Source organism: Emydura macquarii, unplaced genomic scaffold, assembly GCF_026122565.2.
Source record: "Emydura macquarii macquarii isolate MOO-44397 ecotype Brisbane River unplaced genomic scaffold, CSIRO-AGI_Emac_v2 contig_369, whole genome shotgun sequence".
In the NCBI taxonomy this organism is placed as follows: Eukaryota; Metazoa; Chordata; order Testudines; family Chelidae; genus Emydura; species Emydura macquarii.
In genome coordinates this window covers 12,491,558-12,506,212 of record NW_027130506.1, presented here as the reverse complement: position 1 = coordinate 12,506,212, position 14,655 = coordinate 12,491,558, and the positions used below count along the sequence as shown (strand labels likewise).

At 43.4% G+C, this 14,655-nt stretch overlaps 1 long non-coding RNA gene across 2 annotated transcripts; it reads right to left on the bottom strand.

The window, feature by feature from the left end:
• Positions 1-349: 349 nt before the first annotated feature.
• LOC137141521 (uncharacterized) lies at positions 350-9,841 on the bottom strand. 2 transcript variants are annotated; one of them, XR_010916658.1, is made up of 4 exons: positions 9,736-9,841; positions 6,171-6,270; positions 2,363-2,467; positions 350-1,911 (listed from the first exon to the last, which is right to left on the bottom strand). It is a non-coding gene; the product is annotated as an uncharacterized lncRNA (long non-coding RNA). The 2 variants fall into 2 exon arrangements; XR_010916656.1 differs by lacking the exon at positions 9,736-9,841 and having other exon boundaries at positions 6,171-7,162.
• Positions 9,842-14,655: the final 4,814 nt, after the last annotated feature.

Below are 14,655 nucleotides of genomic sequence, written 5' to 3'. Positions count from 1 at the left end.
TCTGGCGCTCATGGTGGCAGCCTCCCAGTTCTTGTTAGGTTCCACTGCCCCCCTCTTGCACTTACCCGCTGCGTGGCACCCACCTCTCCCGCTCCAGCCATGCAGCCCAATCAGATCCGGTGCCAGCTCCCCCTACCGGGCGGGGCAACCTCACCCTCCAGTCAGGGAGTAGCGAGGGGAGGGGGAGTTCCTCCTCCTGGTCACCCATAGCTCCCCGCCCCCCTGCCTTCCCCTGGGCTCTGTCCAGCCGCCCCTCAGAGCCTCCTGCACCCCCCACCCCACCCCCGTTCCCTGTGCATCTCTTGTCTCCAGGTCAGCACCTGGGGGCCATGGCCCTCCCCACCCCCAACCATCAGTCCGCCACTGTCTTCACATACTCTTCTTCTCATTCATTGATCTTTATTCTGTTATTACAGGCCATTTTCAGTCTCTCTTCTTTGCTCTATGCCAGCCCAGCATTACTACTTCAGTATCACCACAAGATGTCCTTCACCTTGGTATGATCTATTAGTTGTAGTTCTTATCCCTTCAGACAATATCAAGTCTGTGTCTTTGGATGCTTCTCTGTCCTGCTTTTAGCTTCTGCTAACTCTTCTTGAGGAGTGCCATGATATCGTGGCAATCACAGGTTTCAAAACCCTTTCATGTTTTAGGTAGAGAAGGCACTTGCTCCTCACAATAGCATTCAGCATTTCAGAAATCATCCCTCCAGCCTTGATTCCTAGCTTTGATCTATATTCCTTGTGTCAGACAGTGGATATCAGTTATCACAGGAAGAAACACTGCTTAATTCCATTTCTCCTCCATCCACTATGATCTTTTCTTTTTCCACAGATACATTAAGCTCAGTTTGTGTCTTTTGCATGCAGCTCCTGAGTTGATGTGCTTCAGAGCTTTTCATGGCTTCAGGAGGGATAAAATATGTCATCTGCAAATGTCTTGGACTGGTCTTGTTAACCTTTCCTTCCTCACTGAAAAGGTGAAGAATTTCAATAAAATAATGTCCTTTTTGTTGAATTTCCTGCTTCAACTTGATCTTTTCACTCTCCTTGAAAGCAAAGTGAGTAAGTACTTGGGGACTATGTAATTCACTTTATAATTGAGACAATAGACCATAAAAGCTCCTGGAGAGCAATTAAATCTATTGAGTCAATGAGGCAGTTGTGCTTTTCCACTAAGTCCAAGTAGTAAAATATATTTATGAAAAATTTTTTAATAAAAGTTACTGCGCATGCAGTCTTTAGTGGCAGCAAAATGCATTACTCTAGAGGAGATTTAAGTCTGGATGTATAACTCATTTGCCTGGCAGTGTTCATAGTCCCTTACAGGAGAGAAAGTACATCACATTACTTTGTGCCTTCACCACCCTGTGACAGGACAGAGCCCCCTCCAGAACCCCATGTTAAAAATAAATAGTAAAAGAAAAAACTGCAGGGGAATCCAAGAAATCCTCCCATCCCAGACAAAGAGTCAGTACCACTGCTATGGGGAATATCTGCCCTCCCTTTTGTCAAACTTAGCAGAGGGACCAAGAAGTGATTATGCCTGGAGTCAGATTTACGCTCTCCATCCTAAAAGGGGGTCCTTCTGGGTCCTGTTGGGAACCATTCGTGCAGTGTTAGGGAAGCTTGGGCTGATGATACCTTATTTGAATGATTGAGGCTGGTTAAATAAATTTTTCTACCAAGGTGTCCATGACAGAGTTGGTGTGTGAGATAGATGTCAGGCCCATTTGCCATGATTACTGCAGTGAAGCGATTCATAAGCACCGGTTCAGTGGTTAAATAAAAAGCAAAGATTTTTTTTGTGAACTGGAACTCGGGAGATTTAGATTCAATTTCTTGCTTTGTCACAGGCTTCCTGTGGGACCTTGGGCAAGTCACTGAAACTCTCTGTGCATCGGTTTCCCAGCTGTAAAACAGAGATAATTAATGCTTCCTTTCTCCATATTCTGTATGCCTTATTTATATAGGCTTTAGGGCAGGGACTCTCTTTTATTGGCCCCAGTTCAGGAAAGCATCCCTAGTCAGGATGGGTACTTATGCACATGCTTAAAGTTAAGCACATGCTTAAGTATTTTTCTTGAATTGGTGTAATTCTGCATATATGCAGAATTTAGCACAATAGGTCCCAAATCCCAAGTGGGCCCAAATGCATACCAAAATACACATCAATAATAATCAATAGAATTACATTTTCCATAACTCTCAATCTAACATCTTTCACCAGCAATAAATTCAATAAAACACATTTAAGCACTCCCAAACTCACTTTATGGACTAATGACCTACAAGAAGTTAAGTAAACAAAGACATTTGTCATTTCAACACACATGAAATAATCTATACTTATAATTACATACCTTATAAATACCTTATTTAGATTGTAAGCTCCTTGTCTTTTTGTTCTGTGTTCGTACATCATCTCTCACAATGTTGTCGTGGTCCATGACTAGGGCTTTTAGGCACTAGGATAATACAAATAATAATGATGATGGTGCTACTTGCTGCTTCTTTCAGTGTTTTCTTTTAAATCTTCTAATTGAAAAATTGTCAACCCATTAAAACAATCATAGTGGGTTATACCTTCTTGTGATAAGTTTCAAATGACAGCTAGTGTGTACGCCCACTTTATAAAAATGGGGTTTATAATAACAACGTTGAAAGACTGTTACCTCTAACAGCGCCAGCAGGGCCCCATTGTAATACAGTGCCCCACAAAAATGGCATAAAGGGTGGCACCAAACTAACAAGAAAGCTCTCAGCATTTACAGTTGTTGGTGGGTTGTTTTGTTGTGTTTTTTTAGTGTTACATCAATGACCTAAGAGTTAGATTTTTCTTAGGGTTTTCTTCCACCCCCCGAAGTTGTTGGAGCTCTTATCTAATAGATTTTAATTTTTATTATTTCTCCTTAACTGTCATAAGGAAACTACAATTCAAATACCAGTTTTACAACATCTGGAGCAAAATGAAGAGAGATTATAACTTCCTTTCATGAGGTCAGACTTCCTTTTTTTAAAATGAAATAGAATGTGGGCATTTTACAGCCATTTACAATGTGTTTCTGTCTTTTCACGATATAGGAGCAGATCCACATGCACATGGGCACATGCAACTCCAATTGAAGTTAAGGAGCAATAGAGGCACTTAGCGTCTTGAAAGATTTTGCCCATATTTAGCAGGTCCTACTAAAGTCTACTTATGACTGACTAATAGGACTGTGCTAAATTAATAGATGCTCATGAACAAGACCACCTGAGGTCAAGCTTGACAGTTCATCTAGTGCAGTGGAACACTCTTCAAACAATCAATTGCATCAAGAAATCAGCAAGCCATTACTCATGTGAGCAGCCCTTGTGTGCATAATCCTACTAATTTCATAGGGCAACTTGTACTGGCTTCTCATGTGCAAAAGGGCTTGTGGGATCAGGTTCTTAAATGTTGTGCTCTTTTGGATAAGATATGAAGCTGCTGCAACTAAAAAAAATCCTTAGAACACAAAATGTCCTAGTTCTAGAGAATGAATAGTGGCTCCTTCTCAATTTCTGAATTATGCAAAGCTGAAGATCTCTAACATAGTCTCCAATAAACGAATCAAAGGCATGCAAATACAGCTTCTGTTCTTCTGCTTCTAAAATGTATTTTACGTTCATTAATAATAAAATAAACAACCACGTTTAAAGGATGTGTAAAACAACTTTGCAGTTGTTTACACATACAATATCAGCATTCCACATCCAAGGTGTTAGTAGGAAAAGAACACAGATGCTCATTTTCATCACAACCTATTCTAAGTAATTGTTGTCCCTATGCACAGTGTAAACCACCCTAAGAATTGTATAAGCAAACCAGATTTTTGACTCACTAAGGCTTGTATAGGCAAATCAGATTTGTTGTTTAATTGCCCCAGTAAAATAAAAATAGATGTAGATACATTTTTCTTTTATATTTTTAAAATTAAACAATAATCATTATTATTATATTAAAGTATAATGCTGCTTAATAATGGAATTTGTTATTGCTTGACATAAATAAATTCCATTTTGTTAGGTTCCTTCATTTTGCTGTTTTTCTGAACCTTGTACAATTTAACCTAAAAATATTTTGATTGACTGGTTTTTGGGTATGAGTAAGGAATGTGTTTATAGGGTGTGAATAGATTAAAAAAAAAAAAAAAGACTCCAGCCTGTAGAGATATGATTGTAGAAGATTGTGATTTAGAGATACTCCCTAGCATGGGACAGTGTTGTGTGAATTGGGAAATGTGCCCTACATCAGATCTAACATGGCTGCTCCTAGCTGCACACCTGGGAATCACTCCTGTCTGTGTTATTAAAGTTCTATTCCTTACTCATTCAACAGTGTGGTCTTTAATGAACCCTCAGGATCATTACATGGTGTTAGCAGTGGTGAATGAGTTCAGAAACTACAAGGATTTGGAGGAAATTTTGCATTTGCAACTGAAAACACAGAGAATCTCTGAAAACAAAGACAAAGAAAGCCTTCAGCAAGTAAGTGAAAGCTCAAAGAATGGATGTTTTACAACCTCCTTCCACTCTGCAAATGTCAGGCAATGTTGCAGAGAACTGGATAAAGTTTAAGCAGCGATTTCTGTTGTATTTATCTGTCATTGGGGCACAGAACAAAGATGAAAACCTAAAAATCATCTATATTTTTATATGTTGTTGGGGAGGAGGCACAGGATGTTTATAATAACTTTGAGTTTAAGGAAGGTGAAAGCATGAATTTAAATTTAATGTTGACTAAATCTGGGGAATATTGCATGCCAAAAAGGAAAGTGACTTTTGAGGGCCATAGATTTTTTACATGCACGCAAAAACCGGGTGACACCATAGAGCAATATGTCCCAGAATTAAGGTAACTCAGTAAAACCTGTAACTTTGGTGGCTTAACAGAGTCTCTGATCACAGACAGACTCATTTGTGGCATTACAGACAATGTGTTAAGAGAGAGACTGCTCAGGGTGGGGGAGTTATATTTGAATGAAGCTCTCCAAATAGGTATGGCTGCCAAAATGGTAAAAACACAAGTAAAACACCTGAATTCACCAGAAGGGGTTATTCATGCACTGAGGAAAGCAGCATATAACCAGAGTGGCTCAAATCACAATGTGGAACCAACCCCTGCTAAGGGAGGACTGATACTAGATGGTCATGTGGTAAGTGTGGATCACGGCATGGCCCCAAACAGTGTCTTGCCTATGGGGGAACTCTGTCATAACTGTGGGAGACTTAATCATGTTGCAAATCCCAAAAGCAGAAAAATCAAGTGCATTTACTTAACTGACAATGTGACTGAGGAGTTTTTTGTAGATGTACTGGGATCAAGCAAGCCTAAAGAGAGGGACTGGATACTGCCTCTCACAGTGAATGGAACAGTCATTCCACTGAAACTGGACACCAGAGTGCAGCTTAATATTCTATCTGCACGAGATTATGAGGAACTGAAAATAAGACCTAAACTGGGACTAACAAACGTAAAAGTAACTGGGTATTCTGGAACAAATATACCAGTGCAGGAATGATGCTTTGCTAGCATTAACCATAAAAACACCATACACAGGCTCCCTTTCATTATAGTGCTACTGGAGGTGACACCAATTCTGGGCCTGGTTGCATGTGAGAAACTCAGTCTGGTAAAAAGGGTGCTCTCATTACAAGATTATACTGCATCTGGATATCAGGCACTCTTTCAGGAATATCAGGACCTATTCCAGGGATTGGGTTGTTTCCAGGGTAAACATACAATCCGGATAAACAAGCAGGTCCCTCCAGTTAGTCATCCGTGTAGAAAGGCGCCATTTGCACTCTGTGATAAACTCAAGGCTGAGCTTGCAAGGATGGAAGCTATGCACGTACTACAAAAAGCAGAGGAGTCAACAGAATGGGTGAGCTCTGTAGTCATTGTGGAAAAAAGCACCAGCCAGCTACACATATGCTTAGATCCCAGAGACCTCAACACGGCTTTACAAAGAAAACATTTCAAACTACCAACCAGAGAAGAGTTTGCAAATGCTCAGTTTGCAAATGCTCAATATTCAAGTAAATTGGATTCATCCTCAGGGTTTTGACAGCTAAAATTAATGGAGGAAAGCTCAAAATTATGCACATTTAGCACTCCATTCAGAAGATACAGATTTTTACACTTACCCTTCAGTATAGCTTCAGCACCAGAGGTATACCACAAAACCAAACACATGATCTATGAACATATTAGCGGTATGGACACCTCCATGGATGACATGATCATCTGGGGATCAACGAAAGAGGAGCATGATCATCGACTTTGGCAAGTGCTGGATGCAACTAGAGCTGCAAACCTCAAACTAAATAGGGACAAATGTGTCTGAGGAGTTAGAGAATTGACTCTTGTAGGGGACATTATTTCCCATGAAGGTGTAAAACCTGATAAGAGGAAGATTTCAGCCATTGAAATGATGCCACATCCCCAATCAAAGAGAGATGTCCAACGGTCCCTGGGAATGGTTAATTATCTTGGAAAATTCATACCCAATCTTTCTGCCAAAGCAGCAGCGTTGAGACAACTCCTAGAGGACAAAAATGAATGGTGTTGGGGTGCTGCACAGGAAGAATCATGGAAAGGTTTAAAACAACACCTGATACAAGAACCAGTATTGAAATTCTATGCACCAGGAAGGCCTATTAAGATTTCAACAGATGCATCACAGTTTGGGTTGGGAACAATGATTTTACAGAAGCATGAGGATTGCTGGCAACCAGTGGTATATGCATCCAAATCACTGACTAACAAAGAAACTAGATATGCACAGATTGAGAAGGAACTTTTAGGAATCTTGTTTGCCTATGAGATTCAATCAGTATATTTATGGATAGACAGTGGAAGTTGAAACGGATCACCAGTCCCTGATTACATTATTTAGCAAACTGCTAAATGACTGTACCTTAATGAGTCAAAGAATGATGATAAAGTTACAGAAGTATAATTTGCTGGTGACCTACATGCCTGGTAAATTTATGTTCACAGCAAATGCACTTTCCAGACCAGTGGCGCCCATGGCACCTGAGAAGACCCTGGAGACAGATGTGCAAGCCTACGTAGATATGATTGTGAGATCGATTCCCATAGCTAACAGGAGACTGCAACAAATAAGAGAGGAGACTGAGAAAGATGAATCATTGGGAATCCTTAAAGAAGTGATAATTAAAGGGTGGCCTGAAGTAATAAGCAGTTGCTGTCTAAGCATAAGAGACTATTGGAACTGAAACATGAACTGACCATGATAGATGGGGTGATTTTCAAGGGTGGTAAGGTCATAATTCCACTGAGCCTCTGAAAAGAAATGCTATAGAAGATCCACAAGGGTCTTGGGAATTGAGAAGTGCAAAGAATGAGCATGAGAGGTACTATATTGGCTGAAAATCAATCACATCACTAATGTGGTAAGAAACTGCTTTGCATGCTTGAAATACTAGCCATGCCAACAGGCAGAGCCACTGAGACCCCATCCTGTTCCACAAAGGCCTTATGAGAAGGTAGGCACTGATTTATTTACCTGGCATTCAAAAGATTATTTAATAGTCACTGATTATTACTCTTGATCCAGAAATTTACACACTGCACGGTACTAGTAGTAAATCAGTGATCGCTGGCATGAAAGGAATTTTTTCCAGACATGGAATTCCAGATGAGGTCTTCAGTGATAATGGGCCACAATTTTCCAGTGCAGAGTTTAAGCAATTTGCCTCAGATTGGGATTTTTGTCATGAAACCTCCAGTCAAAATTACCCCCAGTCAAATGGACTGGTGGAAAGGTCTATACAGATGGTAAAGAACCTGATGGAAAAATACTTTTGACAGTAGGGGTGATATGTATAAAGCATTGCTGGTCTACCGAAGTTCACCCCTGGAGAATGGCTTTTCTTCAGCTCAGCTGTTAATGGGAAGAGGGATCAGATCTAATTTACCTATTACTGATAACTTGCTGCAATCTCAGAACAATGCCACCATTCAGAAGGTGAAAGAAAATCAGAAGTGGAAGCAGAAATATTGTTTTGACAGATGGGCCCATGATCTCCCATCTCTTAACCCAGATGATAGAGTGTGTCTGAGAAATCACCTCTCTAACACTTGGCACCAAAAGGGTACCATTAAAAAACAGCTGCATCCACAGTTTTATGTGGTCCAGACAAATCAAGGGGAGACATTTTGACGTAATTGATGGGATCTACAAGTTATCCCAGAGAGTTCCAACACTATGAAAGATTCCAGTATATCTCCTCTGACTGATCTGGTATCATCAACATATGGTGAAGAAACTGTCAGGGAACGAGAGAACTCAGACTCGAATGAAGAGCTTGTACTGAGAAGATCTAATCGGGCGGTCAAATGTCCGAAAAGACTCAGAGACTTGCTAGGATATGTGAGGAAAGTGGGTGGTAAAGACTCACTTGAGAGTGATGTGCTAGTAACCTCTCCTCTCTAGATAGTTGACACGTTGAGTTTACGGAATTGTATAATGCATGTGTTAGTTTTTTATTTGTATCTAAGGGTTAGCTTGTTTTCCTTAGGAGGGAAGATGTAGAAATATGCTTGTAGAAGATTGTGATTTAGAGACACTCCCTAGCATGGAACAATGTTGTGTGAATTGGGAGATGTGCCCTACTTCAGATCTAACATGGCTGCTCCCAGATGCACACCTGGGAATCACTTCTGTCTCTGTTATTAAAGTTCTATTCCTTACTCATTCATAGTGTGGTCTTTAATGAACCCTCAAGATCGTTACACAGCCCAAACCGTTTGAACAACAAAGAGGGGAGTAAAGATGCCAGCTGCAACTATCATCCTGACCCTGAAGGCCAAAGAATACAGATAACAACCCTAAAACATGGAAGAATCCACCCTAAAAATGGAACAAAGTGTGAAATAAGAAAAGAAGAATTCATGCTTGTAATTAACTTCCATACAAAATCCGAAGGCTGCGTGACACAGCAAGACTCATAGGATTGCATGGGGACTAACCACTATAAAAAACAAGGTGAGAATATGGAAACTTTGGGTTCATTCTGCAATCATCATGGAGCATCGGATTGTGTACCGACAGAGGCCCGGCTCCCTCCTCATGCTCAGCCGACCTGACCAATAGGCTGATTCGAGCAACACATAATAAGGACTGGTAATTATATTACACCAGCTTGCAGAACTCTTTGGTGTGAATGGGTGTGTAAATGTGTGAATGCAATAACTTTTTACAATAAACGTGGCATATTGCCTTATCCCCTGAATAAGATCCTGTAGTCTTTTATTTTACAAGTATAACAATGGTCTAAATTACTGGACCATTGGAGGGGCAGGAGGAATGAGGAATGCACCATGAGAATTGAGATGGACTACAGCCTCAGGAATACTGTAGCACTGCATGGGCTGTGCTCTCATTCCATGGGATAAAGGCTAATGGATATGTGTGGCTATGCAACTGCACAGCTATGGTGGAACTGTGTACCCACCGTGCAGTGGATATGGGTGCCTGCATCAATTCCACTACAAGCAGGGCCTTCTGCATGTGTGGATCTACACTACAAAATGTTATGGGTGTTTGCACACAGTTGCGAAAGCTAAGGTAGGTGACGTGATACTGAATGCTACTCAGTCAGTGTAGGCCAGGACAAATCACGTGCAGCACTGCATCAGCTAACTGGGATGCCACAAAGAAGTCACAAAGTCAAAGTATCTTACCTCTCTGTAGAAAATGACATTGTTTGTCATGTAGCCAGGACAGCTCCTGACTGAGCTCCATGTGTTGGCATAGCAAAGAGGGCAGAGAGAAGGCTGACTGAGGTGTGCGGTGTTCAGTGATCACTCAGAGCTTAAGGTGCTTGCAAGCGTTCTGATTTATGCTGGGTCCTGTTCCAAGTGTCTGCATAACAAGAGCTTCATACTGCGCTGTCCAGACTCTCTCTCTGCTTAAAGTCTTAAAGACACAGGTCCCAACACCACAAAGTGTGTGGGAAGCATTGATTTCATTGGGCATCTCCTGATCTTCTTAAATTAATGCTTGGTTGGCACTAAAGTTAATATTTACAGGGTATCTGGGGACACCTTAACTGAGCATTACCTGGTTTTCCAGTGTTTGACCGTAGGGTTCTGAAATCTCATGTTCTGGAGAGTGCTGAGTGCATTGGGACACAGGTATTGGGAGGTTCAAGGTGTGTCAGGACAGAGTCAAGAGAGAGAATGTGAGTGCACTGAGGTGGAAGGCTGGGACGTGCTGGGTGCGATAGGGGGCAGAGGTGTGGGGGAATGTCAGTGCACCAGGAAGCAGAGGCGTTGGAGCATGCAGGGCGCGTTGGGGGGCGGAGGCATTGGAGAGTGCAGGGGGCGGAGGCGTTGGACAGTGCAGGGGTCGTCGGGGTGTGCGGAGGCATTGAAGAGTGCAGGGTGTGTCGGGGGGGCGGAGGCGTTGGAGAGTGCAGGGAGGGTCGGGGGCGGAGGTGTTGGAGTGCAGGGGGCATCGGGGGGCGGAGGCGTTGGAATGCAGGGGGCGTCGGGGGGCGGAGGCGTTGGAGAGTGCGGGGGGCGTCAGAGGGCGGAGGCGTTGGAGTGCAGGGGGCATCGGGGAGCGGAGGCGTTGGAGAGTACAGGGAGTGTTGGGGAGTGGAGGCGTTGGACAGTGCGGGGGATGTCGGGGGGGTGGAGGTGCTGGAGAGTGCTGTCTGAATGAGGGATATAGATGTGGGGGAATGTGTGTGCAACAGAGCGTAGGTGCTGGGGAGTGCTGGTTGCATCAGGGAGCAGAAGTGTGGAGGAATGAGAGCGCTTCAGGCCTTACGTGCTGGGCAGTCTTTGTTTGTCAGGGGGCAGAGACACAGGAGAATGCTGGTTACCACAACTGAGGCACAGATGCAGAATAGTGCCAGGTCATAGCCGGGTGGAACCAGAAGCATGGGGCAGTGTGTGTGCTAGAAGGGCCGCCTCCTCCCTGCCTTCAGGGCTTGCCTCCTGTTACTCAGATTCTTTGCCACATGGTGAACCTTCTCCATTATTTGCATTGCCATAGTAACCATAGCCTCAACACATGCATCCTAACTGGCTCCATGTCTCTCCTGCTTGCCTCACGTCAGTGTTAATCTGCTTCTGACTGGCTGGCTCCTCATGTCCCATGTGACCACTGCCTGCCTGCCTACCTTCTGTCTGTGTGCTTTAATGTGATAGACTCAAGAAGCTCCATCTATTTATTTTAACAAAGAGACGATTAAGGGGCAACTTGATTATTGTATATAAGTACCTAGATGGGAACAAATATTTGATAACGGGCTCTGCAGTCTAGCAGAGAAAGGGAGAACCTGAACCAACGGCTGGAAGTTGAAGCTAGATAACTTGAGACTGGAAATAAAGTGTAAATTTTTAACACTGAAGCTAATTAATCATTGGAGCAATTTACCGTGGGGTGGATTCTCCATCACTGACAATCAAGATTGGATGTTTTTCTAAAAGATCTGCTCTAGGAAATATGCCTGGGGCAGTTCTATGGCCTGTGTTATACAGGAGGTCAGACTAGATGATCATGGTGGGCCCTTCTAGCCTTGAAATATATGAATCTATAAAACCCTCTTGGTTACTCTACTAATGTACTCGATTACTCTGGTTTGGTCTGATTCATTGCTCCTTCCATTAAATGCTGTCTCCTAACCATGCTCCCCCTTCACACTCAGCACTGCTCCCCTCTGCATTGTCTTCATTCCTCCTCCTGCCCTCCCCTCCTTCCTTAGCTTTTCCTGTGCTCTTCCCTTCAATCCTCATGCACACCCAAATCCATATCCACCTCCCCTTTCTCCTTTGCTCAACGCTGTATGTGTGTGCTTCAAACTGCAAACTCCATTTTGATTGAAAGGCTAGTCTGCCTTCTCTTCTGTCCTTTTACCTCCGTGTTGGACTGCAATTCCAAAGGGTAGTGCCTTAAGGCTAACAATGGAGGGTCGTTAAACCACTCAAATGGTCTTCCACTCAAATAGAAGCATCTTGGACAGAAAGTTGGCTACTGCCCAGAAGAACCTGTCTACCTAGCTAGGCTGGTAACCGAGCAATGGCTCAGCTGGTGTGGGGTTTTGATCACCAGAAAAGGCTGATTGGGAATCACCTGACAAAGGGGACTCCAAAGAAAGATGTTCTGTGGGCATTTTGGATACAGAGTAGAAAGCGCCTGGCTGCAGCGGAGGAAGGGGGAAGATGGATTCATTTCATGATTCAGAGGTAAAGCCATGTGCAGGAGGAGGATCCTGGACACCCTACAGGAATCTGACCAAATCCCAAAAAATGCTTAAGAATGGTGAGGGAACTGAGGCAGGGGATGGCGTACTGGTGTTTTATTGTTTTTACCAAGATCTGTATTTTGCTTGTGCTATCTAAAGTATAGAGTAATTGTGTCAAAAATCTCTGCAAAGTTTATGTGCTTAAACTATCACATGTCCCTGGAGAGGTAAACTGCAACCCAGAGTGCCCACAAGGTTGGAGCTCTGCGAAAGGCTGTGCTTCTGCTATGGAGGTCTCGAGGGAGGTGCGGCGAAATGGTGCTGGGGCCTACCACAGCTGGATCAGGAGATCCTGTTTCCATGAAAGGTTAGTAAACAGAGCCTGTGCTCAGAGAATATGCCAGACAGGCCAAAGAAAGAGCCAGGGCGCTTCCCAGACCAAAGGAAGCTCAAGTGTCTGCAAGTCCAGTACGATGGGATCCAAGCACCAACAGCCTGGTCAGAGTGCAGAAGGGAAAATTTGACTAGGGCTGTGGCAGCCATATTCTCCATTTTCAGACTTTGCTTCTCCCTCCTTAGCTACGTGTTATTGTGTGGGGGACTACTGATTGTTTACACGGCTTTTGAAATGAGTGTTTTAGGGCCTGGTGGCATTCTGTGTCGGGCGGCGTATTATGCAGATGATGAGAAGAGTTGCAGCAGTGGTTCTCAACCCGCGGGCCGCTTGCAGCCCAGTCAGCACACAGCTGTAGCCCATGTGACATCCTCTGTGCCATAAAGTAGTATATGTATTGTGTGGATATCAGCCCGCATAACACACAGAGAGCTGCATATCTGGCCCACAATGGTAAATAGGTTGAGAACCACTGAGTCACACGAAAACGTGAGTGTTTGCCTACCAGTCTCTTAATCACTAGCATGCAGAGCAGCAGTGGGGTGGAGGGTTTCTCACATTCTGAGGGTCCCCCATCTGCAACCAGAAAGATAAGGGGAGAACTGGGAGGATGCTTTTGGAATGATCATCCCAAAAACGTATTTGCATCTCTCCTAAGCTTTGGTTAAATTCATTTGGGTGTTAAGTTTTGAACTTGTGTCCCATCTATATTACAGATATAAATGAGCCCATGAGCCTGGTTATAATGCAGTCCCTATTTGTAGTATAGATGGTTACACTGTCAAGGTCACATAACTGTTCCAGCTGGAGCCTACAACGGCTTAGAAGTATGTGCTGTTCAGTTCTAGAAAGTGTTGAAGGCTCTTGGATGTGTTGAAAGTGTCTAGAAAGTGTTGAAGGCTCTGGAAACAGAACTGAGATTCTCCTCCTTAATATATAGCTGGCTTTTCTAACACAGTGCTTTCCCAGTGAGCAGCTAGAAAGAGCTGAAATCATGATGGGGAAGCTTTCCCTTTAATAATAGGATTCTCCATCAGTGACAGATTTTTCTGGAGAAAACCTCCTTCCTCCTGATTGCATCTCTCCGACTCTCTTGACACCCAGTGCAGGGCTGCCTCCATGGCCTCCTACCCTCTCCCAGAATCAGTCCCTCCTACACCTACTCCTGGCTCCTACAAACCCTCTACACCTTCAGCCTCAGACTTGGTTAGGCTAATATAGCCAGGGAGGTGCCTAGATACCATGGTCATGGGTGTATTAAAAACCTAGGGAGGGAGACAGAGCTGTGTCTCAGATTCAGAGCCAATTCAGCCTCTAGTTTTCCAGCTCCAGTGAACTTTTCCTAGAGTTGGAATAATGTAGAGAAACTCCCTCTGTCTTGATCGTCTGAATTCAGCTGAGCACCGGCAGTGTCTCTTGGAGTTCCTAGTATTGTTAACATGCTCTCACCTCTGTCCAAGGAGGACCCAAGACTCCCAGAATGACCCTGCTTTCTTTTACAGACTCAGCCTTGTCTCCTTTGGATTAAATGTATAGGGGCAGATCCTCAGCTGGTGTAAATGAGTGTAGCTAAAATTCATCCTTTCAGCTGGAAAGAGTATCCTTCTTCACTTCCTATCTTAAGTTGTTGTGCAGCATTGATGTCTGTTGCCCCACAATTGCCATGATCCACTCCAGAGGTGACTTCATTCCAGCAATGGGCGCAGTGATCATTATTTGTAGTTCAGATAATCAACCTGCTGTGTTTGTAAAGTGCTTTGAGTCCTTCAGGATGAAAGGCAATATATAAACTGATAAAAGAGAAAGATACAAATATAATTACTGTAATAGGCAAAGGAGATGCATAGAAATTGTGAAAAATTATTACGGAACTGAAACAAAAAGTAACATTTTGTAAACTAGATAGTGTCTCTCTGTCCCTCTTCCCTGCCTCTCTCTCTCTGAGATTCATGTGACTGTTTGCTGAGTTTAAGAATAGCGGCTGCTACTCCCAGCATTTAACACCTGATCTGT